Genomic DNA, 24,614 nt, shown 5'->3' on the forward strand with positions numbered 1-24,614 from the left:
TAGCTCTTAATACATTTAAAAGGTAGAGGCACAGAGGGGTTAGCTCCCAGGGCCGGGAACTAACCCCACTACAGCTCTGCAGTTCCCCCCTTATCAACTAATCGACTAGTCGATGGAAATTCCATCGACTAGTCGATTAGCTGATTAAACGCCATTTAACATCCCTAGGTGGCAACGCCTTCCTCCCCTCCCTCAATACCTGCATTTCAGACGTGCAAGGTCTTATTGTCAGTTACACTAGGGGATGTGAAGGTTTAACCAGTTAGCTCACACTTAATGGGTGAGACGTACTGGTTAAGGTTAACTGATGTGGCTAGAGCAGCTATCACCTGCTGTGGGCAGGGGACTGCTCCAGCCCCACCAGGGTCCCTACTTCTCCATCCCCATGGGCCTTGCCTTCTGCTCCTGTATGGCAGCTCTGCTTTGGGAGCTAGTGGCCTGCAGATCCCTGTCCAGTCTCCGGGGTGGAATGGAGGCTGAGCTCTCTGCTTGTTCCCCCACATCTCCTGGCGCCACCATGGATGGGGATGCCAGCACAGGAGGCTCTCGGATGGGGCAACTGCAGAAACCTGAGTGAGGGGCAGGAGGAATCTCAGCATTTTATTAGCTCTCTGAGCCTAGCAATCCCACATCTGACGGGCCAGGACCCTCCTGAAGATGGGATCCCTTGATGGCCATCCCAGCCCCTGATGCTAGATGAGGTCCCCAGGGCACAGATCTGACATTACGCCCGAGATGCACAAGGTCCAACCCACCCCCCCCCATTTCAGAGGATTAAGTGAGAGAGAGGAAAATCCATTTCCAATCAGCAAAACAATTTCCCCCAACAGACGTGGCCTCATAAAAAGGTCAGGAGGTCAGATTAACCCGACTGGCACGGAATCTACTCAGCGATCCAGCTGTCCACAAAACCAAGAAGCAATAGCTGAGGGCTGATGCGTCTCTCTGTGTTTGCACTGTACGTGGCCTACCTCAGGAGCAGGCAAAATACAACCCGCAGCCCACCACTCTGGGCTGCCAACATCCCAACGGGACGCTGGGGCAGGCCCCTGCCTTGCACAGCCCCACACGCTGCTCAAAGTGGCCGCCTGCTGGGGCCATGTGCATTTTTGCATTGCGTGTGCCCCAGGGGGGTGGGGGACCCTCTGCATGCTGCTCCCAACTCCAGCACCATTTCTCAGCTTCCATTGGCCGGAAACTGGCCAATGGGAGCTGCCTGTGCTGTATTTGCAGCACAGGCAGCTCGCGGAGGACCCTCCCACTCCAAGCAGTTGGCCGCTTTGCACGGTGTCTGGGGCTGTAGCAGGCAGGAAGCCTGCCCGAGGGTCCTGTTGGCTTCTGGTTAGGAGACACCAGTGCTTACCAGCCAAAGCCTGCACTGGCACCCCACCCCTTCCTCCCCCACCTGTCCCAGGTAACAACCTAAACCCTCTGCAGCCCTGCCCCTGGTCACAATTTGTTCTCAGACCCAGCACCTCCTCCCAGACCGTGCATTCCCTCCGGCACCCCAATTTCCTACTCTGGGAGCCAACCCCCTCCTTCACCCAAACTCCCTCCCAGACCCCCTACTCCCTCCTGCACCCCAGTACCCTACCTCATGCTCCCTTATGCACCCAACCTCTGTCCCCGACCCCATACTCCCGCATAGAAGAGTGCAGCCCTTGACCACTTACCAAATTCTTGGAGTGGCCCCCCCTTCAAAAATGATTGCCCACCTTTGGGCTGTGTCTACACTGGCAGCTTCCTGCGCAAGAACATCTTGCGCAACAGTTCTTTTTTTTTTTAATCTGACCTCCTGACCTTTTTTTTTATCCCCCCGACCACGTGCGAGATGTGTTTTTGTGCAAGAGCATCCATTGCAGTGTAGGGCTTTCATGTGCAAGAAACCCTTGCCGGGCGTCCACACTGCCCTCTTGCGCAAGAGGGCTTACACCTGTTAAAAGAGTGCAGCTCTTGCGCAAGGAGCCGTCTCTTACCACACCGTACTGTAAACTTCCTTGCGCAAGAGCGGGTGGGCAGTATAGACGATCTGCGGATCCTTGAGCAAGAATGGCCGTACTTGCGCAATAACTAGCCAGTGTAGACATAGCCTGGGTGTAGAAACAAACTGGTTAAACTGCTCCAGCCAGTGTGCAGAGCTGGCCCTAATTCGGACCCCAGAGTCTTGCAGTAAATTCCACCTACAGCTCAACTGATTAGATGTTTTTGGTAATAAAATGTTGCATGTCTAAGACCCTTTAATCCCAGTCTCTCAAAAGCATTTGACTAAAATTAACTTGGTCGGGGGGGATAAAATTCCTGGGTTCTATTCCTAGCTCTGGTGAAGTCTGGCGGTTAAAGCAAGAGGGGGGGAGGTGAGGACTCCTTGGCTCTGGGAGGGGTGTGGAGTCTAGTGGGTTAGTGGCGGGGGGGGACGACACTTCTGGGTTCTAAGCCTGGCCCTGCTACTGGCTTTCAGACAGACCATGGCGAATTACAATGGGGAGAGTGCGACTGGGGCTAAGTGTAACTGATGTTTGTAAAATGCTTTCAGACTCTCTGGAGAAGGGCACCCAAACCACAAGTCAGCGGCCTCCAGCTATTTCCTAAGCCAACCTAACGCCTCAAGGGAGAGTGTGTGTGTGTGTGTGTGTGTGTGTGAGTACGTATGTACACACAGTTCTGCAGCACTCTGGTTCGAGATGCCTTGGGGAGGGCGGGGGGGAGGAGAGAGAGAGAGTGTGTGTGTGTGTCTAGAGAGAGAGAGTGTGTCTACACAATTCTGTAGCACTCTGGCTGGAAACATGTCTCCGTGAAAATAGAAGCCGCCGCCCTGTATTCAGGAGGGGCCGGTTTCTCTTGGTTTCGACGAAAGGGCTGAGAATGGTCCGAGCAGCCTCCTAAATCGCCCCTCCCACGTGCAGCAAACGGTGGCTCTGGGGACACACGGGCACAGTTGCTCTCAAACATAGAGACGGGGGTGGCACGAAGGCCTCTCAGTGCCTTGCTCATTATGGAAATGAATTTAGTATAAATAAAAAGGTGTGGTCGTTAGTGGACCATTGCTTCTCTGCTGTCCAAAACCACAGGGGCCCCACCCTGCCCTTCGTCCTTCCAAGGGAGGTAAGGGCCTGGTGACCTGCAATGCATTATGGGTGAAATTCACTCCTCTGCACCAGGCCTTGTACAGAAATGAAAGTGGGCCTGGAGAGGCCACATCTGGAGTTATGTGTCCACTTCTGGGCCCCCCATTACGGAAAAGATGTGGACGCATTGGAGAGAGTCCAGCGGAGGGCAACCAAAATGATTAGGGAGCTGGAGTACATGACCTACGAGGAGAGGTTGAGGGATTTGGGCATATTTAGCCTGCAGAAGAGAAGCGTGAGGGGCAATTTGGTAGCAGCCTTCAGCTACCTGAAGGGGGGTTCCAAAGAGGATGGTGAGAGGCTGTTCACAGGGGTGGCGGATGGCAGAACAAGGAGCAATGGTCTCAAGTTGCAGCGGGGGAGGTCTAGGTTGGACAACAGGAAAAACTATTTCCCCAGGAGGGTAGGGAAGCACTGGTATGGGTTCCCTAGGGAGGGGGTGGAATCTCCATCCCTAGAGGGTTTTAAGTCCCAGCTTGACAAAGCCCTGGCTGGGATGGTTTAGTCGGGATTGGTCCTGCTTTGAGCAGGGGAATCAATGGCCTCCTGAGGTGTCTTCCAGCCCTATGACTCTATGACTTCAAGGGTGCACTTGCCTTGGCTTGTCCCTTCCATCTCATGTGGGAATCAACCAGCGGAGACCTTAAAAGCCAAGGAGCTGGCTGCTCCAGGCAGACATTAAGGAGTTCCCATGCCCTCTGCAGTGCCTTGCCCAGCGCTTTCTCCTCCACGCGCTCCATTCTGGAGAACGAGAGAGTATCTAACAGTCAGAGCACCCAGGAGACCTGGTTCCATTCCAAGCTCTGCCACTGAGGTTCTGTGTCTCCTTGGGCAAGTTTCTTCCCTTGCAATACTAGTAACCCCGCCCACTTCACAGAGTGGTGCAAGGCTCAGCTAATATTTGAAAAGCACTTGGTGAGTCTCTGATAAGAGACCCAACAGGACAGCAAGTGATGGTTGAGCGGGGAATCGCTGTCCTTCAGCCCAGGGCTGGATGAATTTCAGAACTGCCGTGTTACTCCAATAGCAGTTTGCAATAGGGATGTAATAGTGTAGTCAATTAACGGATTAACCGATAAGCAAAAGCTTATAGTTTAATGCTATTGACTACACGCATTCCCGCCCCCCTCCGTGCCAGTAAATTTAATTTTTTAGCACGCTGGCCAGCAGCCTGGCTCAATTGTGGTTTGCGATGGGTCCGGGACCTACCCCTGCTGTGGCTCTGCATTTAAAGCGTATTAGGAGCCAGGCAGGCAGGCAGCCCGGCTCAGGTCCAGCTTGCGCCAGGTCTGGGAGCTCAGACTCCCCTAGACAGGGGCTGCTGACACCCTGCGCTGCTGACTCTTTATAAGAGGCAGCAACACAGGGCGACAGGCTCAAGGGGAGCTGTTTTTAAATTGGCTCCCCTCACAGACCAGCTCCCGCCTGACATCCTCACTGCTGCCTCTGATACAGAGGCAGCAGCGCCCAGTGGCTGGGGCCTCGTAACTGGGCAGATACTTTTCCAAATGCAGACATAACAGGCTGCTCCTGACAGATTTGGCTGAGGTCAGCCAGGGCAGGGGAAGGGCTGGGAGTGGAACTCCAGGGCCCAGTGTGCTAAGCTGGGCCCACTGGCCCACCTCTAGAAGCAGCCAGGGGAAGTGGCTTTAAGGTGTCATTGTTCCCTGGGGATGCCAGGCTGCTCCAGGGATTGGCACGACCTCTGGTTTAAATGACAGCAGGGGGGTGCTCTGACTTGTGGCAATCTCTAGAGGACCCTGTCGCAGCCCCAAACCTCTGGAGCACCACGCAAGGGGCCTGCGTGCCCCACTGTACCCCCCCAATGCGGGGCTTGAGGAACAGGGCAGTGCCGGGTCACTGGACAGTTCTCCCCTTGTAGAGAGCTGGACCAGGCAGCTGAATCCCTCCCTCTGTCTAGGCCCATGTGCTCTCCAAAAAGACCTGATCTCCCGAGCAGAAACGGGTCCATTCAGGAGCAGGCCAGCCCATGCTGCCACCCCCCGGCATCCAATTAAACCATTTCAAAACACAAGGAGCCACTCTGGGCGTGTCTGGGAAAGGGCCTCGTGCGGCAGCAGCACCTGAGTCCAGCCGCAGCTGCTGGCAACATTCCCCCGCTCAAGAGCAGCGGATTCCACTCGGTCTCTCATGTGCCTCTAGCACGGAGCAGCCCCACTGGCCCTCTGGCTGAGCCTGGAGAGGAGGGAACGTGCTGCCTACGTGCTCTAGCATGGGGAAGAACTGCGGACGCTCCTAGCAGGGCAGAGAGCTGCAGTTAGGACCCTGGCTAGTCCAAAGAGCATTCCCAGAGTGGGAGACTGGCTGTTTCTGAGCCCGGAGTAAGGTGACTTTCATGGGCTGTAAATAACACCGGGGGAAATCTGCTCTGGGACAGGCAGAGGTGGGGTCTACCGCTGAGTGAGTGAGTGGGAGAGGGGGCGTGTGAGAATGCTGAAGAATGAGAAAAATGCCAACCACCCAGATCCAGTCCTCTCGGCATTTACAAACATTTCCTATTTCTGCTACTTGCCCCCTCCCCCGTCCTGCTCCCTCTCCTCCCTGCAGCGACTTCTTTGCCGGACAGGTTCCGCCAAATCGGCAAAGCTAGAAACACAAAGCAGGGACAGAGGGATTCAGGACGCCGGACTCACCCACGTTCCTTGGAAACCCCTCAACAACGGATTCCAGGGCCTGCCTGCGCCCCAGCGATCCCCTCCGCCAGCTACAGCCGGGCTCTAGCCTGTAGTTTAGGTTCCAGTCGCAGGCACAGGTGGGTCTTGTCACCTTCCCAAGTCTCTCACTTAAGTTTGGAACCCTTTTCCTCCATCGAGTGGGACTGGGTTTGCAACCCCATCAAGGGCTGACAGTCTGGTGACAAAGTCCCCTTGACTCTCGCAAGGGGCCCTAAATCAGGCCCAGTTTGATTAACCGAAAATACTTGCGGGCTCAGGGGGGAGGGGAATATGCTCTGCAAATCAAGGCAGCTTTTCGTAGGGTTGCCAGATGGTTTCACAAAAAATACCGAACCCCCTCCTCCCCCCCCAAAAAAAGCTGGGAAAAAATGCTGTTGGGGGAAAAAAAATCCTGCAGAAAAAGTTGCCGAGGAAAAAAAAAGAAGCAGGAAAAGTTGTTGAACAAGAAACAATATGTTTCTGAATTTTTTTACCGGACGGAAGGCGCAAACACCGGACTGTCCGGTTCAATACCGGATATCTGGCAACCATCGTTTTTCGTTGCAACTGAGACACATCAGAGGCCGGCATCTCAGGTAACTGGGAATTGGGGGACAACTGAGGCTCAGCTAAGCAAGGTCACCCTGTTCCTTTCGGTTCTAAAATGAAACAAAACTCCACATTTTAAACAGACTGAAGATACCATTTTAAATCCTCTGTCTGTCTACAGAGGTATGCATTGGCAACTCGCAACAACAGCAATAAACATTTGTTCCCGAGTAAGGGCAAAAGTAAGGGTCGGATTTCCCCCGGGATTTATTTATTGCCCTAAAAAGCCCAGGACGTCTTAGCTACAGTCTTTGGGCCTGCTTCTTAAATCGGTGTAAATCCAGAGTAACTCAGTTGGCCTTTAAAGCTACATCTATACTGCGGAGCTATATTGGGATACCAGAGGTATCCTGAAGTAGCTACCCTACGTCTTAACAGTGCACCCATTATTTCGAAATATAACAGGCTTGCTATTCCGACATCCCTGTAAACCTCGCTCCACGAGGAGTAAGGGACATTTCAGAATAGCGGGTTATTTCGAAATTGAAATAAGCTATTTCAAAACTGACTCAAAACAAGCTACTCAATTATGTAGCTCGAATTGCATAGCTTATTTCGAGATACGGGAGCAGTGCAGATGCACTCTAATGCAGCTACTTCCGGATTTACCCCTTGTGATTTGGAGTCTGGTAATTCATACTACAGCTGGACCGGAAATGTTTTGGTCCTGTAGAAAAAAAACTATTTTCAGGGTTTTGTTAAAAAATGGGAAAATTTCTCAGGAAAACCCAAATCCTTCAATTGCCAAGAACCTGAATAAATAAAATAAAAAATACAATAATGTTAAATAAAAGTTTATAGCCTCACAGGGTAAGAAGGGACCACCAGGGTTTTTGTTTTCTGTTTTTCCATTAACTGCCCCCCAACATGGATTGAAAGTCGAGATTTCCCACCGATATTTCTGTTTGGACAACAAAGCCAATTTTCACAGACAAAAGCATTTTGAACAGAAAATTGAGACCGGCTCCGCTTCGCTCATTAAGAAAATGTGCGCCGGTGTCACTACAGCCTGGGAATCACATCAGGGACACCCCCCCCCTCCCCGGCTTCCCCCTTCCCAGGGGCAGACAGACACAAGCACCCGACACGGCTCAGTTTGGTATGTGACAGGGCAAAGCTGCCTGGCTATGCACCCATGGGGCATGGTCACATCACAGCTTTGCAGAAAGGTAGTGTGGTTCTCCCCTTGTGAATTTCCTTACTGCAGAAAGGGCTTCAGTTGGCTTGGAGAATCCATTAACCACTCTGGGCTGGGCTGATGCTATTAACAGCCAACAACACCCTCCAACATCCTCACAATCTTGCAATCAGCCAGACAACGCCTGTATGACTGGACGGGCTGCTTATGATTCCTCCTGCCAGTGCCCAGCAAAGCATGTGGGATAGTCAGACGGGAACATGTCCTGTTTAAAGTTACAGTCCGTAGGTGGAGAACTGACCCAGGAGGTTGTGGGAGGAAAATCCCCATCCGTCCTAACGAAGTTTTGGGATGGGGGGGTGAGTTGTTTGCAGCCCTGTTATTCTAACAAATTAACAAGCGGCCACTTGGACTATAGGATCCAGCGCATCAGCCCCCTGTGTGTATTCATTGTGCCGTATGGGCCAATGACAACCGGTCACTGGGAATTTACAAACACTGGACAGAGCCCCAAGGGAGGGAATTAACACATTTGAACCACTCAACCTGCAACTAACAAAGCCCAAAGGCTAATACAGGGAAAGAATAGGCAAAGCTTGGGAGTGGGGGTGGTGGAAAGGGAGGGGCCAGGCGCGCAGCAAACGGGGCGAGAAAGCCACATGCCTTACAGAATGGAATACTGATCCTGTTAGAAACCTGTGCACATTTCCTGTGTCAAATGAGGGCGCACGCTGCTTTCCTCAAGTCGCTCTTTCACCTGCCACAGGGCACCGTGCCAAAGTCGTTTTGGAAGGGAGGCTTTACCCATAACCACATTCATTATCAATACCGCGCCGCTCCGAGAGCTTTCCAATGGGGGACTCCAAGCCCCAGTTTGCAACTAAGCTGCTGCACATACAAACGGTGCTCCTGTTCCAAAGCACGTGCCAGCAGGGCTATTCCTAACCTAGGACTATTTTAAACCACTGTAGCTACAGCCAATGCAACCAGAAACACAGGACTTGCCAGAATGGATCAGACCCAAGGTCTATCTAGTCCCGTGTCCCGCCTCCTAGTGACCAGCACTATCGGCTTCAGAGGAAGGTCTAAGAATTGCACAGAAGGTCAGATAACCCCTACATCAGAGCTCAGTCGGCTTTCTAATAGGTAGACATGAGTTTAAACCCGGAAGCAGGAGAGTCAATAGCCCTTCTGCAAAATGGGTTGTCATTAATTAGGGTAACTCTGGATACCCTCAATAGCCATATTAGTGTCTAGTGCCGCTTTGCATCTTGCCATGTTCTTGTCCTTAATGACAGCCATGAATTCCACAGTCTAATTCTATGTGTGAAGCCGTATTGGACTGAGTCCATTCTGGACGGCTTTCCCTTTTAATGTCATTGAGGGTGCGTCTACACTGCACCGTTATTTTGAGATAACGAGCATTATTTCGAAATCACAATGCGCGCGTCTACACAGCCATTCCATTATTTCTAAATAATTTCAAAATAATGGACGGCTTATTCCGAAATCTGTAAATCTCATTCTACGAGGAATAACACCTATTCCAAAATAGCTATTTCGAAATAATGCGTGTGTAGACACTCCACTGCTGCTATTTTGAAACCGCCCCTCACCAGAGCCATTCTAAGTTATTCCTCCCCCAGTGCCTCCTGGGGTTCTAAATCGAAATAGCACATCTACATTAGGGGAGCCTGCCTCAAACTAATTTTGAGGCTTCCCTGCAGTGTAGATGTGCTATTTTGAAATAAGCTATTTCAGAATAACTATTCCGGAATAGCTTATTTCGAAATAGCCGTGCAGTGTAGACGTACCCTGAGTGTCTCCTTCAGCTTGCATTATAAGGCAGGGAGAACAGATGCTCTAGCACTCTGGTGTCCAACACGCTAGCTACTAGCCACATGTGGTTGGACACCATGGGTCTAGCTTATTCAGTCTCTGGCATGCTCCTATCACACCCCCTACTATTTGACTCCTAAGGAGTTGGCATAAGATGGTGCAACTTTCAATAATGTAGTCTCACTAATTAAACTACCACTAATTTCCCTAGTTTAGATGAGGCCCAAGTCTATAAAGCTAAATACACCCGTGGTGTGTAAGTCACTTTGTATAGCACAATAATGCCCAGGTATGTTATAGCAATGAACGCTATCGTCAATGGTGTCCGGCAAGGGTTAGATGAGGGGGGGAGATTCCAGCTGTGTTGGGAACGAAGGGTCTGTGTGGCTGAAAATGTTTCTGATCATTTCCAACTCAATTCTTTGCTCTGCTGCTGACTTCTTGTGTGGCCCTGGGCAAGTCACTTAGGGTATGTCTACACTTGCACCCCTTTCGAGAGAGGGATGCAAATGAAGACATTCGAAATTGCAAATGAAGTCGGGATTTAAATATTGTATGAGGAATAAGGGTTATTTCGAGAGAAGTGTTTTCTCTTGAAACAACCATGTCTTAACAGCGTCTGGTTATTTTGAAATAGCACTATTTCAAAATAGCACCATAACACGAATATGTAAATGAAGAGTGGGATATTTAAATCCCTGCTTCATTTGCAATTTTGAATGTCTTCATTTGCATCCCTCTCTCGAAAGAGGGTGCAAGTGTGGACATACCCTCAGTCTCGGTGCCCAGCCTGGGCCTGGGTCAGGGGCGGATTGTTCGAAGAAGCACATTAAAGGCTGCGAGATGCTCAGTTACCACGGTGATGGGGGCCAGGGAAGTACCACAGGTTGAGCACTCGTGGTTTCTTATAGTGCCATGAACCACGGACCCATGCTCAGACCCCGCTCGCTGCTAGGCACCGTACAACCCCTCAGCACGGTCTGCCCAGGTAAGTCAGGACACGTCTGAAAACTGAGCCTCCCCCTTTCAGAAAAATGAAAACAATCCCCCCATCCCTCGCTGGGATATGCTAACCCACCTCAGCTTATGGATCCCCATGCCCCCCAGTGAATCCCTCATGCCGCACACTGAGAAATGCGGGGGTGAAGGGCTGACATGGAGCCTGGATCCTGCCAGGTGCTAGAACCCACAACGCCTTCCAACCCCAGCGGGTGCTAAGCGCACCCGTCCCCTCAGGGATTCAGGCCCTGGTGGTATCCCCTACAGCCTCTCCCATCTGGGGCATAATGCGATCCCTCTGGGTGGAGTTAGGCCCTACAAGTGGCCCCCGCCAACCTTCTGACTCATTCTTCCTTTCTGCAGCCATCCTGAAAAGCTGAGATCCCCACCGCTCTCCAGTCAAGAGCAGCTCTCCTAGCGGCCCCAGCTCTTCTCTCCCATGCTCTCGCACGCCCACCCGCGCCCTTCCCTACCCCTGGGGACTAGAGCTATGTCTACACTTTGGCGGATGAGGCAATGCAAACGAAGCGCTGATTAGGTTTTTCTCGCGCTTCGTTTGCATCATCTACTCCAATCCGGTTTTGCGCAAGAGGTTTTTGGCGAGGGCTAGAAACTTCTGTTACAAATGAAAATTGAGATTCTAATGCAATCGCCTGACCTCACCATTTCATACCGCAAGACTCGTGGTGAAATCAAGTTGGCCATCAAGGGAACCAGGCCTTGAGCTCTTTACGAATCTGACCACACGCTGCACAGAGCACCAAGAATCAAGGACTCCTGCAGCTTCCCAACACTTAAGCTCTCTTCTGCCACGTGATAGCTTAGAGCGTAGAACTGTCCATGGGCGGTCGGAGAAGGTAAGGCTGGGGGAGGCAAGCCCCCAACCCCACCCCCATTCCTTCTGCTAAGGCCCCCCCCCCCAGAAACCAGGCCGCCTCCCCACCCCCCCACCATGGGGAGGCAGGGCAGCCTGCCGCACCATCCTCTCCCCCACCATGGGGAGGGGAAGAGGGCAGATTGGCGCACACATGCACCAGCCTCCCCAGCTCAGAGTGCTGGGGGCAGCAACACTCTGTCCCCAGAATGCCTACAGTAGGTGTTCTGGGGGTGTAGTGTGGGCAGGGCCAGGGCCTATGATACTGGATACCCACGGAGCTGTCTCTACATGACCTTCTGAGCTTTTCTCTCTCATTACCCTTCCCCCCACCACCACACACACACTCACACTCACCCACCTGCCTGTTAGGGTTTCCGCCTTCGCTTCAGCACTAGCACCATCTCTGTTCCCAAGTGGTGATGCTTGGTTCTTGGCCTGCGTTCTGGGAAGCTTGGGGCGCTGAGTTGCACAATGCAATTATTATAGTCAATGAGAAGCAGACACAGGAATATGACCCAGGAGTTCCAGCTCTCAGTCTTCTCCCACACCCAATAAATGTAATAATGTCCTTTGAGACGGTATGATCTGTGGACCAGGGACTGTCATTTACCATTCACTTGTGCACCTCCCTGACCTCTGGGACCAACCTGATCAAGGCTTCCAGGCCCTGGTGTGACCCACCCATCCTAGGATTTTATAACCCCAGCGTAAAATAATGAACATCTCTTTTCTAGGGGTACGAGCGATATTCCCCCAATACAGACAAAGGCCGGGGTTGGAGCTCATTACAGGGTGTGCTGCAGATCACACGCATGAATGCTTAAACCAGTGGTCTCCAACCTTTTTACACCCAAGATCACTTTTAAATGACAGACCAAGCCAAGCTCTACTGCCCCGCCCCTTCCTTGAAGCCCCGCCCTCTCTCTTCTCCTCCTCTCCATCACTTGCTATCCCCAATCCTTATACTGCTACTTTTAAAAAAAAATTCCCACCATTCGTCGCAGCTACTCACCTGTGCTGTTGCTCGGTGAGTAGCTGCTCCTCAAATGAGGAAATCGAATGTAAATGTACTGCGCAGGTACGCAGTTCAGAGAGGGCTCAAGAGCTACTCTTAGAGCCTCCGAGATCTACCGGTAGATCGCGATCTACTGGTTGGTGACCACGGGCTTAAACTCTTACATCGGGAAACAGTAACATTGGGCAGCCATATCATCAGCTGCCCTCCCCTTCTTTTGCTGTGGGCTTCCATAAGCACCTGCCATGCAGAGCAGAACCGGCAAGTCCTTGGCCTGGCTCCAGGCCTGACGCCGTGCAGACGGGCGTGACACAACCTCCTCTGACTCCCACAGCCTCCCTCGCCTTGTGGCAGTCAGCGGTCCAGGGGCAGCGTTCCCCAGTGCCGTGGAACCATGGGGTGAAAACCGGAACCCTGCTCCCCAGCGCCGTGCAGAGCTGCGCAGATCCATCCGACTGGCAGGCCGCTATTGATTGGGCCAAAGCTATTCCGGCCTCCCTGAGCTAATCTCAAGGCAGACATCATTAATTTTCCTCTCTTTTCAACAGCCACTCATTAAAAAGTAATCACCTTGCAGGAGGAGGATGCAAACAGCCCCACGGTCAGCTATCTAATCACATTATTTCTGGAACATGCGCCTAGCTCACAGAGAGTAACCACCAGCTACCAGGCCCGTTCTCAGTTACGTCACTGTAAAGCCATGGAGTTCCTCCCGATTCACACCAGTGACATTAAGAGCTGAATCGTGCCCCATGGCCCTAGCTGCTCAGGGCCTGGATTATGAGGATGCAAAGCAGAATATCCACAAACGAGTCTCCTACCACCAATACAGTCGGGGGAAGACCACGCTCGCTGAGCCTCGTGGCCTGCACCTGTGGTTCCCATGCTTTTTTACGCTGTGGACCAACAAACCCACTCACGAACGTGTGAGGGATCGGTAACGTTTTATTTGCATATTTGTGCATTCATTATAATAATAATGAATATGCAAATAAGATGTTGCCGGTCCGCCTAATCCCAACCCAACCCCTTGCTCCCCAGTGCCTAACACCCTTTGATCCCCACTCCTACACCCCTTTGACCTTTTAACCTCTGACCCCTACGTACCAACACCTTCTTACTCGTGACCCCACCATGCCCTCACCCATCACCCCTTTGCCCCCAACCCCACTCCACTCCTGCACTCACCCGAGTGAAACTGCCCCCTCTAGGGAGCGCGGTCGTTACTGCTGTGCGTAAGGCGCCTCCTGCTACCGCCTTGGCCCCAGTGCCGCTGCTGGCAAAGCAGCTGCGCAGGCGGCAGGGGAAACGGAGCCCTGGGTGGATGCCTCCTGTTCCGCCTCCTCTTGCAAAAGCAGCCGTGCGAGATCGGCCATCGGCGGCGCATGTACCTCCCTCCTCCTTTGCACCTCCTCCCTCCCCAAGCGCAGAGTGAGCCGGCTTGAGCTCCAACAGCCACTGTGGAGCAGGGTTTGCGTGCCGGCGACTGGGAACCGCTGGCATGGACAACCAGAGACCAGTCCTGAGATATAAAATACCATTCTGCTAGAGATGACACCAAACATCTTCAGTAGGGCAGGGCAGGCAAAGATGTTCGTGCGGCTAAGGTAGCAAGCCTGGGAGTCGGGAGCCTGGCTCTACACCCATCGCTGCTGCAGACGCGGGGCACGAACGTGGGCGGGCACCTTAGTCTCTCCTCTCCCCTTGTAGAATTCCTGCTCGCTAGACCTTGCCCCACCAGAAGCACAAGCTCTGCCCCTGCTCAGGACAGACCGTTCCCTCGTGGCCTAGAAATATTTGCACAGGACACATCTGGGTGCCGAAAAGTAGATGAACAAGCATCAACGGGGCAACTCCAGATGGCGGGGGAGGGATATGGAGGGGCTGGAGAAATGCCAAATCCGACCTTCTAGGCATCAGGAGAACATGGCGCTGGTGGTGTTAAGAGTAGGCCCATGCCGCAATCATGGGGCTTGGGTCACTGCAGCAGGTGTAGACATACATGAGTTAGCTTTAACCTGGCTGGCTGGGTAGTGGAGCCAGGGCAGCAGGGCCTTCGAAGGGGGCAGTGCAAGCCCCCAGGGCCCAGTAACCGCTCAGGCAGCCAGCCCGTCGTGAAACTCCTGCTGCCGTGGCGTCGCTGCTCTGCTTCCCAAGCTGCCCTGACGGGCGCAGCTCAGGGGTGCCCATGCCCTGCGACTACAGCGCAGACCCACCCTCATGGGCTCCTGCATAACCCAGGGTATGTCTACACTACCCCGCTAGTTCGAACTAGGGGGGTAATGTATGCATACCGAACTTGCTAATGAAGCCCGGGATTTGAATTTCCCGGGCTTCATTAGCATAAAGCCGGCGCCGCCATTTTTAAAAGCTGGCTAGTGCGAACCCCTTGCCGCGCGGCTACACGCGGCACGGACTAGATAGTTCGGATTAGGCTTCTAATCCAAACTATCTGTACGCCTCATGGAACGTTCCACGAGGCGTACAGATAGTTCGGATTAGAAGCCTAATCCGAACTATCTAGTCCGTGCCGCGTGTAGCCGCGCGGCACGGGGTTCGCACTAGCCGGCTTTTAAAAATGGCGGCGCCGGCTTTATGCTAATGAAGCCCGGGAAATTCAAATCCCGGGCTTCATTAGCAAGTTCGGTATGCATACATTACCCCCCTAGTTCGAACTAGCGGGGTAGTGTAGACATACCCCCAGAGAATGCCCCCTGCCAAGACAAGAAGCCACAGCCCTCCCCCACCCACCCACCCACCCACCCACTCCCCGGGCTGCACTAGCCAGAGGGCTCAGGAGGGACATGGAGGAAGCATCACTGGTGAATCGCAGCCTGACACACTCATCAGCCGTATGGCGCTTTCAGACTGACGGATTCCTCTCACTGCTACGGCCCCCAGGCACACGGTCCCATTAAGGTCCCTAGTAGTTGCTGAGGGGGAGAAAAGGAGAATGCAACCTGGTAACTTCCTTAGGGCCTGACTGGGTAACCCCCCTCCAGACTCCATCTTTCCCCCACCCAGACGTTAGATCCACGCACCTCATCCCTCTGGATGTGCAGTCTGAGACCCCCAGGCAACCAGGCGCTCAGAGCCCTGGAAGATGCACCAGGCATGTTCCATGGAGAAGCCTCAGTCCTGTGTGCACAGCTGCCCTTTACAGCTCCTTTGGAGAACAGCGAAGACTTCGGCACCTCCACGGAGATTTAACCCTGCACGTGGGGTTTTCACACCAGGACCAACCTGGTCAGAGCTTGGCAAGAAGAAGCAATGCACTTAAAATGCAGCCAGATGAGACCAGCAGGCCCAGATCCAAACGTTCCCCACATTCAGGGGTATTTGAAGCCACAGGTCTTCCCTCAATCGTCTGGCTGCAATTTAACAGCCTATGCGCCTTCTCCCGCTACCCCTTCTATATGACACTCCTTGATCTGTTTGCGCCAGGACTAAGCTGCCCATACACACAACCCCCTCTTCTGAGGATGCTAAGGCCTCAAGTCCTTAACGTCTTCTCAGGTGACTATAAATCCCTCCAGGGCACAAAGTTCTCCCTTTCCATGTTATTTATTCCCCTTAGACATCAGGGCTATGGCCCAAACAGGTTCCCAGGAGAGGCGTCGGGCAGGGGGAGAGAGATGACATCAAGGGTGTGCTATTCTCCTCGTGTGCCCCGTGATAAACGAGCAGGAAGAGGTTTAGCAAAGTTCAACCTATTCACGAGACCCGGTGGCATGTTATTATTTTAGCAGATTTATGGCTTTAATGCGCGGCTGACTCAATGCTCCCCGGGAGGGGGGAAGAGCAGGGGGGGACCCGGGAGACGCTGCAGGGAAGGTGGGGGAGCAGCACGCAGAGAGGGGAGGCAGGGGAGTGACACTGCTGGGCACATCCCAGAGGGTGGATACTGCATTTTTGGTTTTTATTCTGACTAGAAGACTTACTCGACCTGAGTTCTTCAGGGCAGGGGGCTGGTGGTGCAGGGGGCTCAGGGCAGAAGGGCAGAGGCATGGGAGGTGCAGGAGTCAAGGTGGGGGCTTGAGGAGGGGTTCAGGACAGGGGCCTGGGGATGCAGGAGGGAAGAGTGAGGGTTGGGGGTGAAGAAGGGCTCAGGGCAGGGGGTGGGGGCATGAAAGAGTCAGGGCAGAAAGTGAGGGGGGTCTCAGGGCAGGGGGTTGGGAGAAGAGGTGCTCAGGGCAGCAGGAGGGGGTGGCCACTGCTTCTCCCCAGGGTGGCTCAGGGCAGCAAGGACTGCACACCCTAACTGCCGGCTTGTTCCAGGGACTGGTGGGGGCTTCTTCCCCAACACAGCCCGGGTGGGCGGTGGGGGATCCCTGCCTCCCTCTCGGGGTAGGGAGGGCTGCTAGGAACATCCTCCCTCCTCCCTGACCTCTCCCAGGGCAGGAGGGGCAGCACAGGCTATCTCCTGGGCAGGGGGGGCCCCACCTAACAGGTCTGGTGGCAGGTAAGATGGCGAGCCCCAGCCCTGCTGGTCATACTCTCGGTGATACGACTGTCCCCAATATAGCTCTCCCCTGCGCTCTCGCTGCCCCCAGTGGCCACTGTGAGTATCGCATCCCTCTGAACAGCCCCTCCCCTTCCATGTTATGGAAAACAGTCTCATTCCCAGCAGCTCTGGTTTCCCTGGTACAATCAAACCCTGACCTTGCTTGAAGTTAGGAGAAGAGGAAGCTGCCTGCCAAATTTGGTGGTCCTAACTCTTATCATTTAGGAGGAGTTCTAGAACACACAGACTCACAGCTGGACAGACAGACGCACATTTTTTAATATATAGTTAGATTTATTATTCGTTATTCTCTCCCTTTTTGATTAAAACAAAGCCCAGCCTGGGTCTGGCTTGCAGGATTTCGCAAGCACTGGGGCCGGCTATCACTTGACGGAGTCACCCTGCTAGCTGGCAGCAGCCATCTCTGGACTGGTCACTGGAAGGGGGATAGGTCTCATGCCCTTTCAGGGCTTCTAAGCAGTTTTCACACCCAACTCCCAACATTAATCCAGCTAAATGCCTGCAATAGCTGCAGCACCCAGGGGAGTCCTTCCTCCCAACCATGATGCCTTTGGGGTTCTCTCCCAATCTTCCCCCTCCCCTTTGGATTCTCTCGTTCTGGTCAGCATCTTCTTATGGAGGAGGGCTCCCCTGTGAATCTGGAGTCACCCCACACAGCTCAGGGTCATGACATGACTGAGGTTCCAAGATATATTGGCATTAGAAAAGGTTCAGAGAAGGGCAACTAAAATGATGAGGGGTTTGGAACAGGTCCCATATGAGGAGAGATTAAAGAGACTGGGACTTTTCAGCTTGGAAAAGAGGAGACTGAGGGGGGATATGACAGAGGTCTATAAAATCATGAGTGGGGTGGAGAAAGTGAATAAGGGAGTTATTTACTTGTTCCCATAATATAAGAACTAGGGGCCGCCAAATGAAATTAATGGGCAGCAGGTTTAAAACAAATAAAAGGAAGTTCTTCGTCACACAGTGTATAGTCAATCTGTGGAACTCCTTGCCTGAGGAGGCTGTGAAGGCTAGGACTATAACAGGGTTTAAAAGAGAACTAGATTAATTCATGGAGGTTAAGTCCATAAATGGCTATTAGCCAGGATGGGTAAGGACTGGTGTCCCCAGCCTGTTTGTCAGAAGGTGGAGATGGATGGCAGGAGAGAGATGGCTTGATCATTACCTGTTCGATTCACTCCCTCTGAGACACTTGGCATTGGTCACTGTCGGCAGACAGGTTACTGGGCTGGATGGACCTTTGGTCTGACCCGGTCTGGCCATTCTTATGTGCTTATCTTCCTTTGGTAAGGCGCTCTGGGAGCCGGAGTACACAGTACAAGCTGTGTTATCACATAAGCATGCCCCGAGGATGCAGCGGTTCTCAGACTGGGGGCCAGGACCCCCAAGTGGTCTGGGACCCCATTTTACTGTGGTTCCAAGGGCTGGCTTAGACTTGCTGGGGCTGAAGTCCGAGACTGACTGCTAAGGACCAAAGCCTGAGACACCAGGGCTCAGGAAACAGGACTCCTGCCTGGGGCAATTGGCAGAACGGGGTCCATGAAGTTTGAGAACCCCCAACATAGCATAGCATACCACCCCACCCCCACACTTGGCTCGCTCACAGCTCCAACTCAAGGAACTCTGGAGCTAAGCTGCTGTAGCAAATGCTGATTCTCTTACACAGACCAGTCCCCACAGAGAGACCCATATTCCCTTAGAACTGGGCACCAGGGCAAGCTTGGAGCATCCAAATACGGCAAGGATATGCCAGGCAGAGGGCACAGGAAACCAGTCAAGCACAAAGCGTCTTTGTCCACCTCCGACAGGACGAAGGTTGAACAACACGGACATTTTTGCACCGTTCTAAGTGGTATTTGTTTTGCATCATCTCGTCGGCTTCATTTGTTATGTTCATGCTGATGTCACGGTACACAGGGAGCCCAATTCTCCCTGCACCGTTTACACCCACAGATGTCCCCGCTGGGGTCAGGGATGACACAAGGTGCCGGGAAACAGAAAGTCAGGCCCCATATTTATAAGGCAGAGAATCAAGCCCACCGCAAGCTCTGATCCAGCAGAATGTTCCCAGCCTGGCTCTCAAGGCAGCCCAAGTCTCAGCTGAGATTCTAAGCTGCCCACCCAGCTGACAGCAAGCCGTTATCCTCCTAGTACAGCTAGCTGCCTGGGAATCGCAGGGCATCACCTTCAAAACACACACAACCTTTGTAACCTCCAGTGCACAGCCCAGGTTAGGAGCCCGTCACCCCTGGCCTTTAATTACACATTTCGGCAAGCGTTAGTCCTGGTGCCATCAATTACTCCTACGTTATCCCAGTCACCAAAGCCTCAGGATTCTAGCCAGCAGCCCAGGACTTCCTAGATCTTCCCCCACCCACCCACAACTTATCCGTCAGCTGTCATTTTGTGTTTGCATAGCGTCCAATGCATCTCTCGTCTTTACCACTGTGCATGAAAGGCCTCCCAGCCTGCGTCACACGCACTGCTAGCTGCTTTGCAACCCCATTCTTCAAGTCCGCCTTCCTCCGTAAAGATTTTTTAACACATACATAAAAGATCAACATGGGAACCCCCCGCCCTGGTTCTTTTGCTAGGTCATAAGCAGCTAAAGCCAACACATTCCGATCAAGCGCGGCGTTACAAACAGGGCGTCGCCACGATAAGGCTTCAGCATTCACTCACTCAGTTTTAATCACGCTAATTTACCGTACCTCTTTAAAACTGAAATAGCTTCCCTCTTCGCACCAGCATTGTGCACTTGCTAAGGGATTCTGGATAGGGATGTTAAATATCGATTAACTGAACAGTCGATTAAGCTCATGAATTCTTAACGGTTACTTGAATATTCTATAGTCCCTGGGGGCGGGGCCAGCAGCTAGTGTGCTCTGGCCCCACTCCCAGGGAGCCCCCAGCCACTCCACGCTGCTGCCTCTGGATCAGAGGCAGCAGCATGGGGTGTCAGGTGGGAGCTGGTCCATGAAGGGAGCCAGTTTAAAACCAGCTCCCCTTGCGGACCAGCTGCCTGTCGCCCTGCGCTGCTGCCTCTCATAAAAAGGCAGCAGTGTGGGGTGGCAGCAGCCCCTGCCCAGGGCGGAGTCTGAGCTCCCGGACCCGGCACAAGCCGGAACTGAGCCGGGCTGCCTGCCTACCCAGCTCCTAATACTCTTTAAATGCAGAGCCGCAGCAGGGGTAGGTCCCGGACCCATTGCAAGCCAGGACTGAGCCGGGCTGCTGGCCAGCCTGCTGAAATACTGACTGGCAAAGGTGCGGGGGAGAATGCATGTAGTCTATAGCATTAAAAGATAAGCTTTTGCTTGTTGGTTAATTGACTACACTGTTACATCCCTAATTCTGGATTCAAGCATGCACTCAAGTACTTTGCTCATAACCACTGTGAGCTCTGGGATGCAGCTCTCTCCGCTTTGTTATTGGGGATGGGTTACCCATAAGCTAGGTGGGTAGCCTTTGTTTTGCTGTTCCCGGGCGTGGCAGCATAGCACAGTGCCTGGGATACATGGAATTTCAAAGAGACCTGTGGGAAAGGACAGACAGAGCAGGGGGTTGGCTTAGAAACCCTACCACAGATGTCTCTTTAAACCAATCATATAACTTTTCGCCACAGGCTCATTGGCTGAATCTTTTTTTCCTTTAAAAGGCAGAGTTAGAACCAAGGTCACCAACCTCTGCCCAGCAAGAACCCAGCCCCCAAAAGAAGGCAAAATTACTCGCCTCAGCAAGTAGATTATGGAAATCTGCATTGTTCAGCTTAAGAGGAGACACGGGAAGGAACAGAAGAATCTACAGCTATGTCTACCCAGCCATTTTTGCGCAAAAACCCGCGGAGCATCCACACCTCAAGAGTTTTTTTGCGCAAGAAAATCTACAGTCAATCGACAGAACAGAGGGCTTTTCGCGGCGCAGGTATACCTCCTTCTACAAGGCATAACTCCTTTTTGCACTACAGCTCTTGTGCAAAAAGTCATGTGTAGACACTCAACAGGGGTTTCTTGCGCAAAAGGAGCCTATCAGGAAAAGCACAGGTGCTCTGATGGCCATTCTGTGAATGGCCACCAGAGCTTTCTTGCGCAAGAGCGTCCATGCAGTGTGGATGTTCTCCCGCGCAAAAGCACGTCGCTTTTGCAATGTGCTTTTGAGATGTGGACGCGCTTTTGCGCAAGAAGTTTTTGCAGAAGAACTCTTCCACAAAAAGGTTCTTGCGCAAAAACCCTGCAGTGTAGACAAAGCGTAAGTGTCTGAAGCCAGAAGCATGCCAGAAGAGGAAGCAGCAACAGATTAACTAATTTAGCAAGTAACATAAGACTGTTTGTTGGTGATTTTCGGTTTGCGACGGAGGGGTCACTGGAATGGATCTACAGTAGAAACTGTTCATGAGAGTGCAAATGGGCCATTCCCTAGACTGGGAGTCAAGAGACCTGGGGGCCAGTCCTAGCTCTGGTACTGATGTGCTTGGTGACCTTGGGCCTCTCCTCGCTCCATGCCTCTTGCCCCTTGTCTGTTTCCATTGCAAGGGCTATCTCTTACTAGCAGGCTAGCTGCACTCATACCAAAGGTGGGTTTTTCAGAAACAATGAACTGGAAGGTCGTCAAACCCTCTAGTGGACACACAGCAAATCGTGTGCTGAAATACACCGTATCTTGCCAGCACGAGAATTTTAGAACATGACCGCTCGCGGATTCTTTACAAACCTCCATCCTTCCATTATCTAAGCAAAGAGACACCTCATGTGTGTGTGCAGCATCTTGCACAGTGGGTTCCAGCCTCAGCTGGGGCCTCTGCTAGGAAGGGCTGTCAGCCCTTTGTGGAAATGACTCGTGTGGCCATATAGTGTCCTGGGCCATGACAGCAGCTCCTAGGCCTGCTCCAATACAGACAACACTAGGCTCTGCCATAATTAAATAATAATAAAGGCATCAACATTTAAGGCCATTACTGTGGTTACTTAAGGGATGGCTGAATTGGGGTGGTGGGAGCGGAAGAGGGAAGATGATATTTAAATCTGTGTCTCTTCCTGAGCTAGCCCATAATTCAGCTGTGTTTGTGAGGCCTTGGATGGGTTTATTAGAGCCCCCCATAAAGATCAGGAGCTCCTGATAAGAACCAAGCCATGCAGTATTGGAGGAAAAAATTGTGCTGGCAGTCTGTACAGTTTAACGAACATTAACTACAGCTGACGACAGGCCCCAAGGCCAGGTGGAGGATTTTACAACACCCTTGTTGCACAGCAAAATAAACTCTGCAGCACAGAGCTGGCTGTGAGTCTAAATCGCTGTTGGGGGTGGGGGGGAGATCAGATCCTCCGCTGGTGTAAACAGGCATAGAATCATCGACTTCAACAGTGAGATACAACAGCGGAGGGTCTGACCAGGGCATCTCCTCACCGTGCTGACTACTGAGGAGGGTCTGAAGATCCCCACTGGAAACGGAGAGACGGAGCAATGCGGGACTGCCAGTGGAATCTGGTGGAGATCCGGCTCTGCCATCCTCAATCTCTGCCCCGAGCGCGTGGGGCTCCGCTCCGCCAGGTTTCATAGAATCACAGAATCCTAAGGCTGGAAGAGACCACAGGAGGCCATGGAGTCCCCTGCCCACAGCAGGACCAACCCCAGCTCAATCATCCCAGCCAGGGCTTGGTCAAGCCGGGACTGAAAAACCTCTAGGGATGGAGATTCCACCCCCTCCCTAGGGAACCCATTCCTGCCTGTCACCTAGTAGGACCGAGTAGTCGACTGGAATATCAAACAGGAGCCGGTGCTGGGGGGAGCCAGCTTAAAACGGTCTCCACGGTGTCACCCTGCCCCTCCCTGCTGCCTCTATCAGAGGTGGCAGGGGGCATGGGGAGGCTGCTGCAAAGCAGCCCCTGTCCGCGGGGGTTCCAGAGAGGAGCTGGGGCCCCCACAGTCAGAGGCTGCTGTCACCAAGCGGAGCAGTCCCGGCTCGCATTGGTCCGGGACACCGGGCCTCTGCATTTTAAATGTAGTAAGAGTCTGGCAGCTCCTACTACATTTAAAATGCTAAGTTGCAGGGCAGGGGGCTCCTGGAGCCGGGACTGCTCAGTCTCAGCTTGAGCCGGCTCCTGGAGCTACCCATGCAGTGGCTCTGCAGAGTGGTCCTTATCGACTAATCGTGCAGTCAGTACAAATCGTATCGACTGATCATCGCAATTTAACATCTTTAGTGTCCTAGGAAAACAGGTTTTCCTCCAATCCTAGACAGGTTTGCTGTCCAATCCAGCTTTCACCTCGGTTGCATTCCATCCACACTCCCCCCCGGCCTCGCACCCTCCGAAGGTGGAAGCGGAAAGCTCTGGCAGAATTGCTGATCTCAGCCTAAGAGGCCCTAGGTCCTAACAAACACCATGCGGCTTTTGTAGCCCCGGCAGTCAGATCAACCTTTCACGATGCATCGGCTTTTTTTGGTGGGGGTGGGGGGCAGAGGAATTCCTTAGAACTACAGAACTGAGAACGGGCAGAGAAAAAAATCAGTCATCTAATCCGGTGTCTTCACAATGGTGGGAGACACAGAGAGAGATTTCTGGGCTTGCAGGGACTCTGCTGACCCACATCACCACCATCCCATGCCACCCCACCACACAGAGGGGAAACTGAGGCTAAGGGACTTCCCTGGAGTCACATCAGAAGCCTAGAGCACAAATATTCAGGCCCTGTGCAGCAGGACGGAGCCTGGGCAATTCAGTGTAATTCCCCGGATGAATAAAACACTCTGCTCAATGCACCGCTGCAGTCAAAGCAGCAAAGCATCCGCACGCACCAGGCACAGGGCGGACAGATGTGATACACACCGGGGCTGTGTCTACACTGGGCCACTTATTCCGGAAAATCAGCCGCTTTTCCGGAATAAGCTGCGAGCTGTCTACACTGGCCCTTGAATTTCCGGAAAAGCAACGACGCTCTACTGTACAAAATCAGCCGCTATTCCGGAAAAACTATTCTGCTCCCGCTCGGGCATAAGTCCTTATTCCGGAACACTGTTCCGGAAAAGGGCCCGTGTGGACAGCCCAGTAGTCTTTTCCGGAAAAAAGCCCCGATCGCGAAAATGACGATCGGGGCTCTTTTCCGGAAAAGCGCATCTACATTGGCCACAGGCGCTTTTCCGGGAAAAGGGCTTTTCCGGAAAAGCAGCCTGCCAATGTAGACGCTCCTTTTCCGGAAAAACTGAAAACGGAATAGTATTCCGTTTTAAGCAGTTCCGGAAATTCATGTCGGTGTAGACACAGCCCGGGGGTTGTCTCCATCCGGCATGCGGAGTTCAAACTGACTTCCCCGGCGGACAGAAGGACACAGCAAAACCGAGAGGGGGGCAGAGAAGCGTGATGAGAACGAGAAGCGGCTTTCTCACGCACCTGGGAACTCCCTGCCAGGCGACACTGCTGAGCCAAGAACATAGCAGGATTTAAAGAGGGATTGAACGTTTCTGGACAACGTGAACGCCCAGAGTCACCATGGGTCAGGCTAATGTACAATTTGGAAGAGATTAAACATCAGGCTTCTAGGTTCAAACCCATCTCAAGCTAAAGGGAGGAGGAGGAGACATAAACATTATGCCGTCCTCTGCCTAAGGCAGCGTTTGGTGCATCTTCCTCTGAAGCATCTGCTGGCCAAGTGCTCTGGGAATCTGCCTTCTATCTGCTCAGTTCGGGTATATCTACACCACAGCGTTATTTCGGAATAACTGACATTATTCCGAAATAACAAAGAGCACGTCTACACTGCAAACCATTATTTCGATATAACGGTGAGCTGGAGGACTTCTTACTCCGACTCCCG

At 52.7% G+C, this 24,614-nt stretch overlaps 1 protein-coding gene across 2 annotated transcripts in view; it reads right to left on the reverse strand.

Moving 5' to 3' along the window:
- Positions 1-24,614, reverse strand: part of FIGNL2 (fidgetin like 2) — a 60,126-nt gene that overhangs the window by 25,340 nt on the left and 10,172 nt on the right. The window lies entirely within an intron of this gene.

This window comes from Pelodiscus sinensis, chromosome 31, assembly GCF_052426305.1.
Source record: "Pelodiscus sinensis isolate ZL-2025 chromosome 31, ASM5242630v1, whole genome shotgun sequence".
NCBI lineage: Eukaryota > Metazoa > Chordata > Testudines > Trionychidae > Pelodiscus > Pelodiscus sinensis.